Source organism: Ambystoma mexicanum, chromosome 4p (genome assembly GCF_040938575.1).
Source record: "Ambystoma mexicanum isolate Mex_15411 chromosome 4p, UKY_AmexF1_1, whole genome shotgun sequence".
In the NCBI taxonomy this organism is placed as follows: Eukaryota; Metazoa; Chordata; class Amphibia; order Caudata; family Ambystomatidae; genus Ambystoma; species Ambystoma mexicanum.
In genome coordinates, this window is record NC_090927.1 from 1,032,982,120 (window position 1) to 1,032,994,808 (window position 12,689).

Here is a 12,689-nt window from a genome sequence, read left to right on the forward strand (position 1 = left end):
TGACAGAAAAAAATGAGGATACGAGGACAGAGTGAGTCTAGAAGGAAAGATAGGGAAAGAGAGAGGTGGCACAAGGAGAGAACAAATGTGGGCATGAGGAGAAAGAGGGTATGAGGAGCGAGAAAGAAAGAGAGGGAGAGGGGGTTGCAAGGAAATGGAAAGAGTGAGGATGAAAGGGGAGAGAAAGGAAGCGAGGGGGTGAGAGAGAGAGAAAGAGAGAGAGAGAGAAGTAGAATGAGGACCAGAGTAGGGAGTGAGAGAGAGAGAGGGTGTGTAAAGGCATGAGGATAGAATATGAAAGCACAATGACAAGGAAGGTGAGGTTTTAAAGAGAGAGTAAGGCATGAGGAGAGAGATGTGGAAGATGTATGGAGAGAGAGAGTGAGAGCACAAGGAGAGAATGGGAGAACAAGGAGAGTGAGAGTGAGGGAATTAGCATATGAGGAACGAATGAGGGCATGAGGTGAGAGAGAGTGAATGCATGAGGAGAGAGAACGAGTGGGGGTGAGGACACAAGGAGCGGGAATGACCCATAGCTCTCAACTCACCCGTTTTGGCGGGTATCACCCGCCTTGAAAGCAGATGAATCAACCGCCAAGTCCCTGAGGCGCCCATTCACTTCTATGGGCCTCTCACCCGCCAAAAAGAAAATCGGGTGTTTTCACCCTCTTTGGAGACAAAAAAGGTTGGGAGCTATGGAATGACCATGTAAGGAGAGCAAGAGAAAAAGAATGCGAAGAGAGATGGAGAGAGAGAGGGAGAGAGCGAGAGAAAGGATGTGAGAAAAGAGAATCTGAGAGTAAGGGCATGAGGAGAAAAAGAGATAGGGGCGGGCGAGAGAGAGTGAGGCTGTAAGGAGAGAAAGAGAGAGAGAGCGAGAGAGAGAGAGAGAGAGAGAGAAACCCAAAAGAGAGAGAGAGAGAGAGAGAGAGAAAGAGAGAGAGAGATGTATGATTAGACAGAGAGAGTATGTGAAGACATGAGGAGAAAATGAATGAGAGGAGACAAGCATAGTTAGGGTATGAGTAGAGAGGAATTGAGAGTGGGAGGAGAGAGTAGTACAGAGAGAGAGATAGAGAGAAAGAGAGAGAGAGAGAGAGAGAGAGAGTCAGGGTGTGAGAGGACAGACAGATTGAGGGAGCGAAGAGAGAGAGTGAGGGTGTGAGGGTGTGAGGGGCGAGGCGAGTTCAAAAGGCGAGTAGAGAGCAAGGGATTTGTGGTGCAAGGAGAGTGGAAGAACTACGAAATTAAAACAACCAAATATATAGGCTGCGTTTTTTTCACAAACATGTGTTTTACACAGATTAACATAGGTTCTGTTGCGTAGTGTATACGCATTTATTACACATGAGCTAGCGGTAACGAGGCTCACGCATGCGCTGTTTAAATAAAGATGGTCAACCCGGCAGTTCGAGCCGGGGACCCGACCAGTACACACGTGTCCCGTGTGGTCCCTGGTTTTGATGCGTAGCTGTGTGTGAGTGCTGGTGTGGGCCCTGGTCAGCCCACACCATACAACACTGGCAAAGAGGACGACTCCGGAGCATTACAACTCTGCTCCGAAGGCATCGGAGTCAGAGGTTTTCGCTCCGTGTCGCATGGACTCGTGCGCACGGCCGGCGGTCATTTTGTTTTCACACGTGGATCCCAGCAGTTGCGGCCCAGGAGGGTGCTCATGCGCCGGCTGTGATCCCCAGTGTCTGTACAGCAATTTTTGGAACTTTCCACAGCCCTAGCTTGCAGCAGGGCTGTGGCATCAAAAAAAAAAAGAAAGGAAGTGCTGGAGAACTTTGGAGGGTGCCTAGAACTTTCCACACATAGACCCACAGAGTTTGGTGCCATATTCTACCATTGGGGTTGGACTTCCACAGTCTCATCTGGTGACTGGGCCATTTCTCCACCATCGTGGTGCAACAGTCTGTGAGTACTCTACCCTGCCACCATCATGGGTGAGGAAGGAGAAGAAGAGGGTGCCCCTGCACCTGCCCCACGCAGGATGCACAGTACTTTAGCCCCCATGTCTGAATTCGACACCACTGGCCCACCTTCCAAATTGGGGGCGAAATGGCTCCTGCGGGTCAAGAAACTAGAAATGTTTTTCTGGGCCTCTGGGGAGGCGGATGACGAAGCGAAAATTGCCATCATGGTGTACTCCGCAGGGATGGAAGTCCACAGGATTTATGACTCTCTCAACATCCCGGTGGTCACATATGATGCCGTGAAACAGGCTCTTCGAGATCATTTTCTTCCCATGACAAATGTGGACTTTGACAGGTTTGTCATGTGTGCAGAGAAGCAGCTAGAGACAGGTTCCTTTCTGATTTGGTTGCCGCTTTTTAACTATGCGTTAACATTTAGAGAGTTATTTCTCTTAACTGTCCTCATGGCCCCCAATTCACTTCGTGCACCAAGACTAACAGGTTCCTTTAGCAGCTAATAAGCGCCAACTGGCAGAAAAAGGTTCACACAAAATGAATTTGCAAGGAGGAATCTCTGCGGAATTGTACACGTTAGCTTTGCCCGCTGCTGCTTTCAAGGCAATAATGCCTGTAACACTGCGTACACACTGTGGCACTGTGACTGCAGAAATGAACAGTCATTAATTAAAACAGGCTATTTTTATTGTCACAAGTAGCCAGGTGTAATGCAATTATGATCTGAAAATGGTATGGCTGCATTCAGCACTTTGGCCCGAAGTGACTTCCACAGGCAAAAAGCATCAAAAGACAATGCTGGGAATGGGAAGAAGCCAGATGAGGCTGGGAATGGGAAGAAGACAGATGAGACTGGGATTGGGAAGAAGTTTGTAACAATTAAAATGCTTTTGGCTTGAAATAGAGTCAGGCCTCGCACCCCATAAAGGGTATGCGGGCGCCAAACGTGTGCCATCACTGCTCCATTGAATGCAGCCACTCTTATTATTTGTTATGTCCTTTTTTTTTCATCGCCATGACACATTGTAAGGCACTGAGTATTATGTTTTTACTCATTGGGTGTTTAACAATGCAAAGACTGCCAATTTTCAAAATGCATATTTTACCTTTCACAATGTTCCATATAATGCAGGTCAATCTTTATTAATCATTGAGAATTCCATCAGTTATCACGTTATCAGGGATCACGAAAGAAGCAAAAAGACATGCAGAAATACAAAATCCCCAGAGGGTGAATTCAAATCACTGACTTAACACCACGATTTCGTTGTGTTATTACTTTTTAGCACCCAGGGCGTGGCAACAAACCAAAAAGGTCGTCGGATCGTAGGTTCAAACCCATGATCCAAGCCCAGGTTCCTTGAAATCAGATGGCTGCTCCCCAACCTTCCTTCTTTCCCTCTCCCTTCCCTTCCCTCTGTCCCCATTCCCTCCTCTCCTCACCCTCCTACCCCACTCATCTTATTCTTTTGGAGGTGGTTCAAATGCTGCTACCGCTCAATCCTCCTGAGCAGCCACAGAAAAAGAAAAGGGGATCTGCTCGGAGCCCCGTCTTCCAGCTCCACCGCAGCCATTTATACAAAATACATTGCTGTCAACACCCTGGCTTTCTGGATTGCCACCCCGAGGTAGTAATAGAAATAACACCCAATCCGGCCCACAGGATTGATGGTAACAGCACCAAGGGCCATCGTTAAAGCCCTCGCTGTGCTCAGGCTTCTACCTTGTGCCCCAGGCCGTTACCACCCAATATTATTGCTTAAGTATAGCAGAAAATCGAAACAACATGTAATTATGAGTCCTACATAAAATATTACTTTTTTTTTCTATCCATGGCCATCTGGACATGGGTTGTACAATGGGACTCCGTCAACACCCATTTGTGAGACCAGAGGGTGTTCGTGATATAGCTGTTAACCTACGTTTTCCTCCTGACATTGCACCAGCCTGTTGTACAGTGAATTTTGCAACGGGGGCCGTGTGAGGGGGCAAGCTGGATGAATGCATGCAACGCCAATGAGAAAAACAAAACGCGAGGTCATGGGATAGGTAGGAGGGGGAGGATGTAGGCAGGGGCAGGGAAAACGGGGCCCCTCTTTTCAGAATGAAAGCAAGCAATAAGAAAGGGAGAGGGGCTAGCGGCTGGAGAAAGAGCCAGGCCACAGAAGGGACTTTGGGGTGCGCAAACAAAGAGGAGGAGGAGCAGGCCAGTCACTTTGGCCTGGCCTGCCAGTGGCAATGAACAAAGCACAACACACATAGCTGGTGTAAACAAAATAAATAATAATAATAATAATAATAATAATAATAATAATAATAATAATAATAATAATAATAATAATAATAATAATAATAATAAAAATGGTATCAGGAAAACATTGTAGAATCTATTTGTGAAGTGCTGAGTAGACTGTGGGGGCCATTTTATTAAACATTCTAAATTGTTTGTAGGAGACAGCTAATGTTAGCACTTATGCAATTTTAAAGATCCACAACGCAAATGTTGTGTACGCCTTACGTACCACAACGCGGTGACGTAAGGTGCGTTAAATAAAAGCCCTGCCCCCGCCACGAGGAGGCAGTTCCGCAATGAGTGTGTGCCTGATTCCTTGTGCTTCCTTGATTCCTTGTGCTGCACAGATTGACCTCGGCCCGCGGGGCACCACACGTTCTCTCCCTTGCTGGCGCACCAGCGGGAGAGAATAGAACACTGGCAACGTAGGAACAGGATCCTAATGCACCATGTGCGTGAACAACAACAAAATAAATAAGCCCTCGACACGGGCGAATTTTTGGAAACATGCTGAGGGACTATCCCCCACCGGAAAATTTTATTTTCCATTGCTCTCATTTGGACTACTGCCTCCATTTCTTGCTGCAACACACCAACAGGTTTTTCACACAAACTACACAATTGGTGCATGCTCTATGCCAATTAATGTTTGGAGCCAGCCAACAGACCTCGAGGTAGACTAGACAACACAGCACTGCCAGCAACAATCTCCCTGAGATGAAGAAATTTCGGCACACATTTCTGCAACAGTCCATACATCAGCACATCATGCAACAGGCCTATCCACACCCAGGTCTGGCACGCCATTGAGGATTGCAGCCACTCTATCACCCGTGACACTGCCCCCGCAACCACAAGGGGGAACTACAATGGCATTCGGACCTTTCGACCCATATACTGACCCTTCATCAGTGGGCCCCCGATGTCTGTTATGGGTCCAGAAATTTGATATAACCATGGACTGCAAGGACGTCACAACGCCCAAGAAAATGAGATCACACCTCCTACTTAACGTGGGTGACAAAGTCCTACGCATCTTTAACTCTCTCATAATCGGAGATGGCTTAGACGTCTACCAGCTAGCAAAAGACACTCTCACAGCCCATTTTATGCCACAACTAAACCCGGACAACGAGACTTTCATTTTCTGCACCACCATTCAGCTTGAAGAAGAAACGCTCGATGCATATCACACGAGACTCAGAAAATGTGCGCTTTCATGTGAGTTCAACAACGTCAAAAAAGAGATCAGATGCCAAATCATCAACGGCATGCACTAGGAAAGATTATGCAGAATGGTGTTGAGTGAAAAGGGCATCTCCCTAGCCAGAATGCTTGAATACGGCGTCAGAGAGAACTATCACATGCGAGGGCGGCACACATGTTAGGCAGAATCCTGTGCAATGCCCTTAGGGACCACTACACACAATTAAGACTACAGGTGGCAATGCAAGTTTTACCTTTGGTACAAGCCTGTACTACTATGTTAAAGTGGTAGCAGTAGCAGAGCAGCCAGGCCTATCTCAAGAGTATATGAGCAGTAGCAGAGATTACACAAAGGGACCACGATTACTGTGACTCAAGCAAACGCTGACTCAAGGTTTCAGGTAAAAAAATATAAGTACATTTATTTTTAAACCGTTCGTTATAAACACAACACTTCTATTAATTCTAAACCACACGTAAAATACACTACAACCAACCAATCACTTTGGTACACTCTAACTCAAGGTAAGTACCCTATGTTTTAATGGACCAGTGTTGTGAAACAAAAGAAGTTACCGGGAATACACTTGTGATCACTTTTTGACAGTAATGACAATTCGGTCTTACTAAAGAAGTGCGTATCCACGGCAAGACATGTTACCGGGGCAAAAACACACTTAGCACCTGAGTTAACCAGAGAGAGTTGGGGGTAGAAATCATAGGCAATTCTTTTGTCAAGGCAGACAGAATCAGAGAACACTCATAGACAGAAATTCAAGAGTCAATAGGCCGGAGCCAGTGTCAAGTGTGACCGGGTTCCTGTTGTTGAGGATCACACAGTCGGATAGTTCAAGATTCAACGTTGCCAGGAGTACTTAGATATTGTCAACAGACGAAGCAAAAGTTATAAGAAGGAGTGAAAACAAAGGCAAGCCTTGGAGGCAAAGAAAAGGTGTTCACCCTACTTCTTCAGCAGAACACAGTACCTTATTCATTGAAGAAGCTGGTGCCATGGCAGTTGTTCCTGGTAGTTTCCTGCAGACCCTCCGTTCTTGGAGCTTCGATGTGAAGGAGAACGTCTGGAGGGGTCTGCACTACACAGGGATGAGGCCGGCAGCAGCGATGGTGAATAAAAGGCGCACTCCTTCAAAACAGGAGAGGCTCTTCAGATGGCTATCCGGACCACTACAGCAGTGTGCAGCGATTTCGACCAAGAAGAGGATCCTCTGGATGTGGAAGATGAGGTGGATATCCCCACCAAGCTCAAGGGAAGAAGACTCTGGACTGGATCTTCGCTGGTCGTCGAAGGGTAGATAGCTCAGGACTGCAGCAGGGCTGCGCCAGGACGGGGTAGTTGCAGCAGCCGTCTTCTTCTCCACTTCTCTTTTCGGTTCCTTGTAGTTCCAGTGGCGACTCTGACTTCTAGCCCAAGAGACCTGCCTTTTATGCGAAAGTCCCCCATTCACACAGCCTGGCTTATTAAAAAATAATAAAGAATAATTCTTCCAAAAGAACATGAGTAATTTGTCAATCACGCAGCAGGAGGGTTGTCCAGCCCAGACAACCACCTCAGCCAATCATGGCAAAGTGCGACTTGGGTTTCCTAGGATACCCTGTGCAGGGGGTGACTACACCCCTCCCTCACATTCAGCCCACCTAGACACCCAGGCGCCTAGAGGGGGGCTCCTTGGCAGAAGCCCGCCAAAAGACAGTGAACAAAGGAGGCAAACCTGGTTTGCCGCGCAAAGTAAAACACAAGAAGGACTTTAACAAAAAGAAATGGTGACTAAACCCCACCAGAATAAAAAGGAAAAGTATTTGGTCAAGCGGGTTTAAGTTTGAGGCTAATATAATAGCCTAAAACAATATCACGTTTATATAGTATAATCGCGGTAGAAAAGTTAGGGTAGATAGCACTGCCACCAGCCAAGTCTAAATGTTAAAAGAGCGAAACAATGCTCTAGAAGGTACAGATAAAAGAAGGGATACAGAGTAACCCTTTCCAGTGCTCCATGTAAGATGGGGTGTACTGGATCTGTGGTAAAATGACTAAGTAAAGTTAATGGCAGCTTTACCCTTTTCTGGGGGACAGTGTCAGACTCAGAAATGGAGTCAGTGGGAAGTCTAAAAGACAAACCTGTGTTACTGCACTGAAGGTGCTGTGTAACACACAAAAGAAGGGGGCTACTTAAGTGGTGTAATCCAGAGTCTAAAATAACAAAAACAGATGAAATACACATGGCAAAACATGGGTAAGAGTGGGGGAAAAGCTCACACTCTTACCAAGTGAAAAAATTAACTCCAAAAGTCCAGCAAAGCTGCTGGGAGACTCGCTAGGTGAGGGAAATTAGCCATAAATTGAGAATTCTCCCTAACACTACATGAGCACCACCCTGCTGAAGCTCCTGCTAACACCGACGACAGTGATGATAGCACAAATTGCCAGCCGCCAACAGCCAAGAGAAGACTCCAATGACGCAAACACTTCACCTTGGTGGCAATCAAGGATTCCAGGACCTGCTGAATGTGGGTGGTGCGGAGGTGCATGTCATGGGAGGCCAAATTGCCAGTCACAAGGAACCATGTGCGGAGCATGTAGCCAGGAAGGATCACTATGCGAGAGTCTGTAGATCATCAGGGCTTGCACAACGCCCCCAGCCGCAACAAGACAAAGGTGTCCAGAGGAAAAAGAAATAGGCCAATACCCGCTGTGTCAAGACAGCTAACTCATCCACCGACAAAGAATATTATGGCAACGGCGACACAAAAAAAGAGGCAGAAAGCAGACAACTGAGAAGAGGGAGGAAAGTGTACCAAGTCTCAGCACTTGATCATAGAGGCACATGGTCGACAAAAAGACAAAGAAGACGGAAATGCCTAGTGACCATACAAGGCCAAGAGACACAAATGACAATTGATACAGGGGCATCAGTGAACGTTATGCCGACGACCATGTTCCAGAAACTACACCCCCCCAGTCCTAAAGAAGACAGACACGCTTCTATTCACCTACGGGTGCGAAACTCCACTACCCGTGGTAGGGAATTTTCGGACAACTCTCAGCAGAGGCGATTGAACACTAAAATCCAAGGTATATGTCGTTGACACAGGCATCGAATGCCTACTGAGTGGGGATGCAGCAAAAGAACTAGGAATAATATGCCAACCTCCTTGACAAGTACCCAGGCCTCCTCAAAGGCATCGGATGCCTGAAAGGCAAACTCATTAAATGCCATATCGACGAATCAGTACAGCCCCGAGCGGTGTGTCGCAAAAGGACACCCTTCCACATGATAGACCAAGTCGAAAAGAAGCCAAAGCAACCGGGAAAGGTGAGGACCTGCATCGACATGCGCCTCCCCAATGCAGCTATTAAGCAGGAACGACACATCACCCCCATGCTCGACGAAATCATCACATACCTCACTGGATCGAAAGTCTTCTCCAAGGTTGACCTCAATGCTGGATACCATCAGCTAAAACTCCATCGGGACTCAAGATATATCATGACCTTCTCCACACACCTGGGCTTACACCGATACAAAAGGCTGAGCTTCGGCATAACCTCAGTGGCCGAAGTCTTCCAACAGGTCATCCAGGGGGTGATACAGGGCATCCGGGGAGTACTCAATGTCACTGATGACATTCTCATCCATGCCAGCGACAGGCAAGAACACAGGCATCACCTTGAGATTGTACTTAGCAGGCTAGAGACTGCAGGTCTAACCATTCACCGGGAGAAGTGCGAGTTCATAAAGGAAGAAATCACTTTTTTTGGATATCTGTTCAACGGTGCAGGAGTCTCAGCCGAACAACAAAAAGTTGCAGACATCAAAGCTGCCTCTCCCCCAACCACACCCACAGAGGTACGCAACTTCCTGGGGATGGCGACTTACTGTGGGAGATTCATCCCCAACCTGGCAACGATGTCCGAGCCACTCAGGGAACTCACTAAATCCAACATAAAATGGGTCTGGAGCCTCAACTGCCAGGAGGCTTTCAAGCTGATCAAGACGTCCCTACCAGCTGATACCACAATGGCATACTACGACCCCACATTGTTGACGGAACTATACATTGACGCCAGCCCCGTCGGCCTCGGGGCGATCCTGGTCCAAGTTGCCCAGACAGGAGAAACAAAGCCTACAAGTCCTGCGCCTTAACTCCAACTGAACAACAGTACTCTCACATTGAGAAAGAGGCCATTGCAGTACTGTGGGGCTGCTGCCAATTTCACATATACCTATATGGATGAAAATTCAAGGCATACACGGACCCCAAGCGAATTAACATACCAACCTGGTACCAGCAACCCCACAGACTTCCTATCCAGACACCCGAGAGCGGCCATGCCAAGGGAAGTGAATGTGGCAGAAGAAACCGAAAAACACATCTGCCAGGTCGTTCACACGATGAAACCCAAAGCAATCGGCATTGAGGACATTGTACAAGCCATACAAGCTGACCCCTGCTGTGACCTCGTCAAGGACTCCATCATCTCCGGCAAATAGAAATCTTTTCTGTGAAACGTACACAATCGCACACTCGAAGCCAGAGACTTCCTCACGGGTATATTCCCAGTATGACAAGACCTGTATGTCACCAGGGAAGGACTCATACTAAGAGGAGCTTGGATAGTCATACCTGCAAGTCTACAAGGCAGAAGCATTGCGTTGGCTCACGTATGCCACTAAGGCATGGTCAGCACCAAAGCCAGGATCAGACACCGAGTATGGTTCCCGCACATCGACACCAAGGTAGAACAACTCATAACAGCATGCCTCCCGTGTCAGATCACAAGCGCACCACTGAACCCCGAACCCATACAAGCAGCAGAGCGAGGGTCCTCAAAATGGGACGCGATCAGCATTAACTTCTGCATGGTCCAGGGAGGCACATACCTGTTAGTAGCCATTTATGACTTCTCAAGATAATCTGAGGTGGAAATCGTGTCATCTACATCCACAGACATGGTGATGCCGGGGCTAGAGAAGATCCTCGCCACCCATGGCCTACCTCACTGCATCTGGAGCGACAACTGCCCACCCTTTCAAGGGGCAGAAATCAAAAAGTACCTGGATGATCTCAACATCCAATACCAACACATCACGCTGAGATAGCCACAAGCCAATGGAGACACGGAGAGGTTCATGCGAACCCTCATCAAGGTGCTACGCCTATCCCGGGTGCAATCCAGCCCCTGGAGGGTGGACCTGTAGCAATTCCTAAGGAACTATCGAGTGACACCCCACAGCACCACGGGACTACCACCGACAGAAATCATGTATGGGACAGTGATAAACTCATCCATTCCACATCACCCAAGCAGGGGCACAGACACCTATGACAGCGAACGTACAAATCAAAGGTGGATCACAGCGAATGAGCGCATGAGCATCAAGAGACATGCAAAGGAATCCAGACACCAAGTTGGTGATCAAGTGCTGGTGATGCGGAACCGCTCGAAAACGAAGCTAGACACCCAGTACGACTTGGTTCCCTGGACCATATCTCGACGACAAGGAACCATGGTAACAGCCATGCGAGGGCAGCGACAGATCACCACTGTCTGGGACCAGCAGCCGTTGGAGGAAGCAGGGTCGCTGCTGGAGGACGAGCACCAACAACCCGAGGAGGAGTCGATCATGAGGCACAGAACAGATGGACTGCGGATGAACCGGGGGAGGCGCCTCCAAATAAGGAAGGTGAGTCGCAACAGGACACAAGTCCGGGGACAGCCCCTAGATGTGGGCGCTATGCCTTAAGGACTGCCCTGAGAGCCACAGAAAGGTTGAAAGACTATGAGTTGTAGGACTATAAGTTGTGCTGGTCTAGAATGCACAGTTGAGTTAAGTTGAATCAGTTTGACATTATACTATCTTGTGTGTTGTGTTATAATTTGTTGGAAAAAAAGGAGGAATGTTGTGTACGCCTGACGTCCCGCGACGCGGTAACATAAGGCACTTTAAATAAAAGCCCCGCCCCCGCCATGAGGATGCAGTCCCAGGCAGAACATGAGCAATGAGTGTGTTCCTGATTCCTTGCGCTGCGAAGCTAGGCCTAGGCCCGCGCAACGGCGGGAGAGAATAGAACAGCGAAGTGGAAACGGAAAGTGTAAAAATTCGGAAAACTTACATTTACTTTTTCCATTTTTCACTTTGTCTCGTGGGAAAGTAAATGCTGCCTGTAATTATGCTTTATAGACTGAGTTTACCAATGTATTCGTTTATGAGACGATTAGTCTTCACCAGGTGCACAAGGGAGGTGGATTCCATAGGAATGCCTTCATTGTACACCTGCATGAAAATCTCATACAGGTGTACAACGAGATGCACTGATGAGATTAAGGAAACTGCATGGCAGAGGTCTTATCTACAGGTGCAGTGTGGCGTATGCTGGGAAAGCATAAAGTAGTATTAATATACAAAGGGCTTTTTAGCGAAAGATTCTATTCTTAGACGCTTTGGTCTGGTAGAATGTACAGTGCACTAATGTTTTATTCAACTTTCAGTCAATTAATTAAAAGATTTTAAAGCACAGAATAGGTGTATGAAGCATTACCACTGAAGTTTACATATTTAATTTCATTATACATGAAATCATTCAGTAGGCTGCATGTCATGTGACCAGGTCCTGCCCCTCAGTTGCCCTGCCCATCATCCGTTTTCACGCTTTCCAAGCCTCTACTTAAGGACTCTAGGCCAGCTCCAGGCAGACATCATTGAGGAGGCTGCTGGTCATGTGACCAGGCCCTGCTACTCAGTTGCTCCACACATCATCAGTTTGAACTTTGCCCCGCTGTTTTCGACTCATGCTAGGTTTGCTCAGCAGCATGAGAAACTTTGTGCCATTCTTTTCGATTCATGCTAGGTTTTGTGCAGTGACATGCAAAACTTCATGCAGCTTTTTTCAATTAATGTGGAGTTCATGCGGTGGCACGAAAAACATTTTGCCACCCTTTTCGATGTGCGGGGTTGGCGGAACAGCAAATTAGGTTTAAGAGGAATGAAATCGGACAGATTTTGCTTGTGTGGCGGGCATAACAGAATTTAACAATTTCGTCTATCTCTACCCACCACAAGTTTTTTCGCATTCCAAGCCTCTAATTAAGGACTCTAGGCCAGCTCCAGGCGGTAAGCATTGAGTAGGCTGCTTGTCACATGACCATACGCTGCCACTCAGGAGTTCTGCCCAACACCAGTTTTCACACCTTCTAAAACTCTACTTAAGAGCTCTAGGCCAGCTTGAGGCAGACA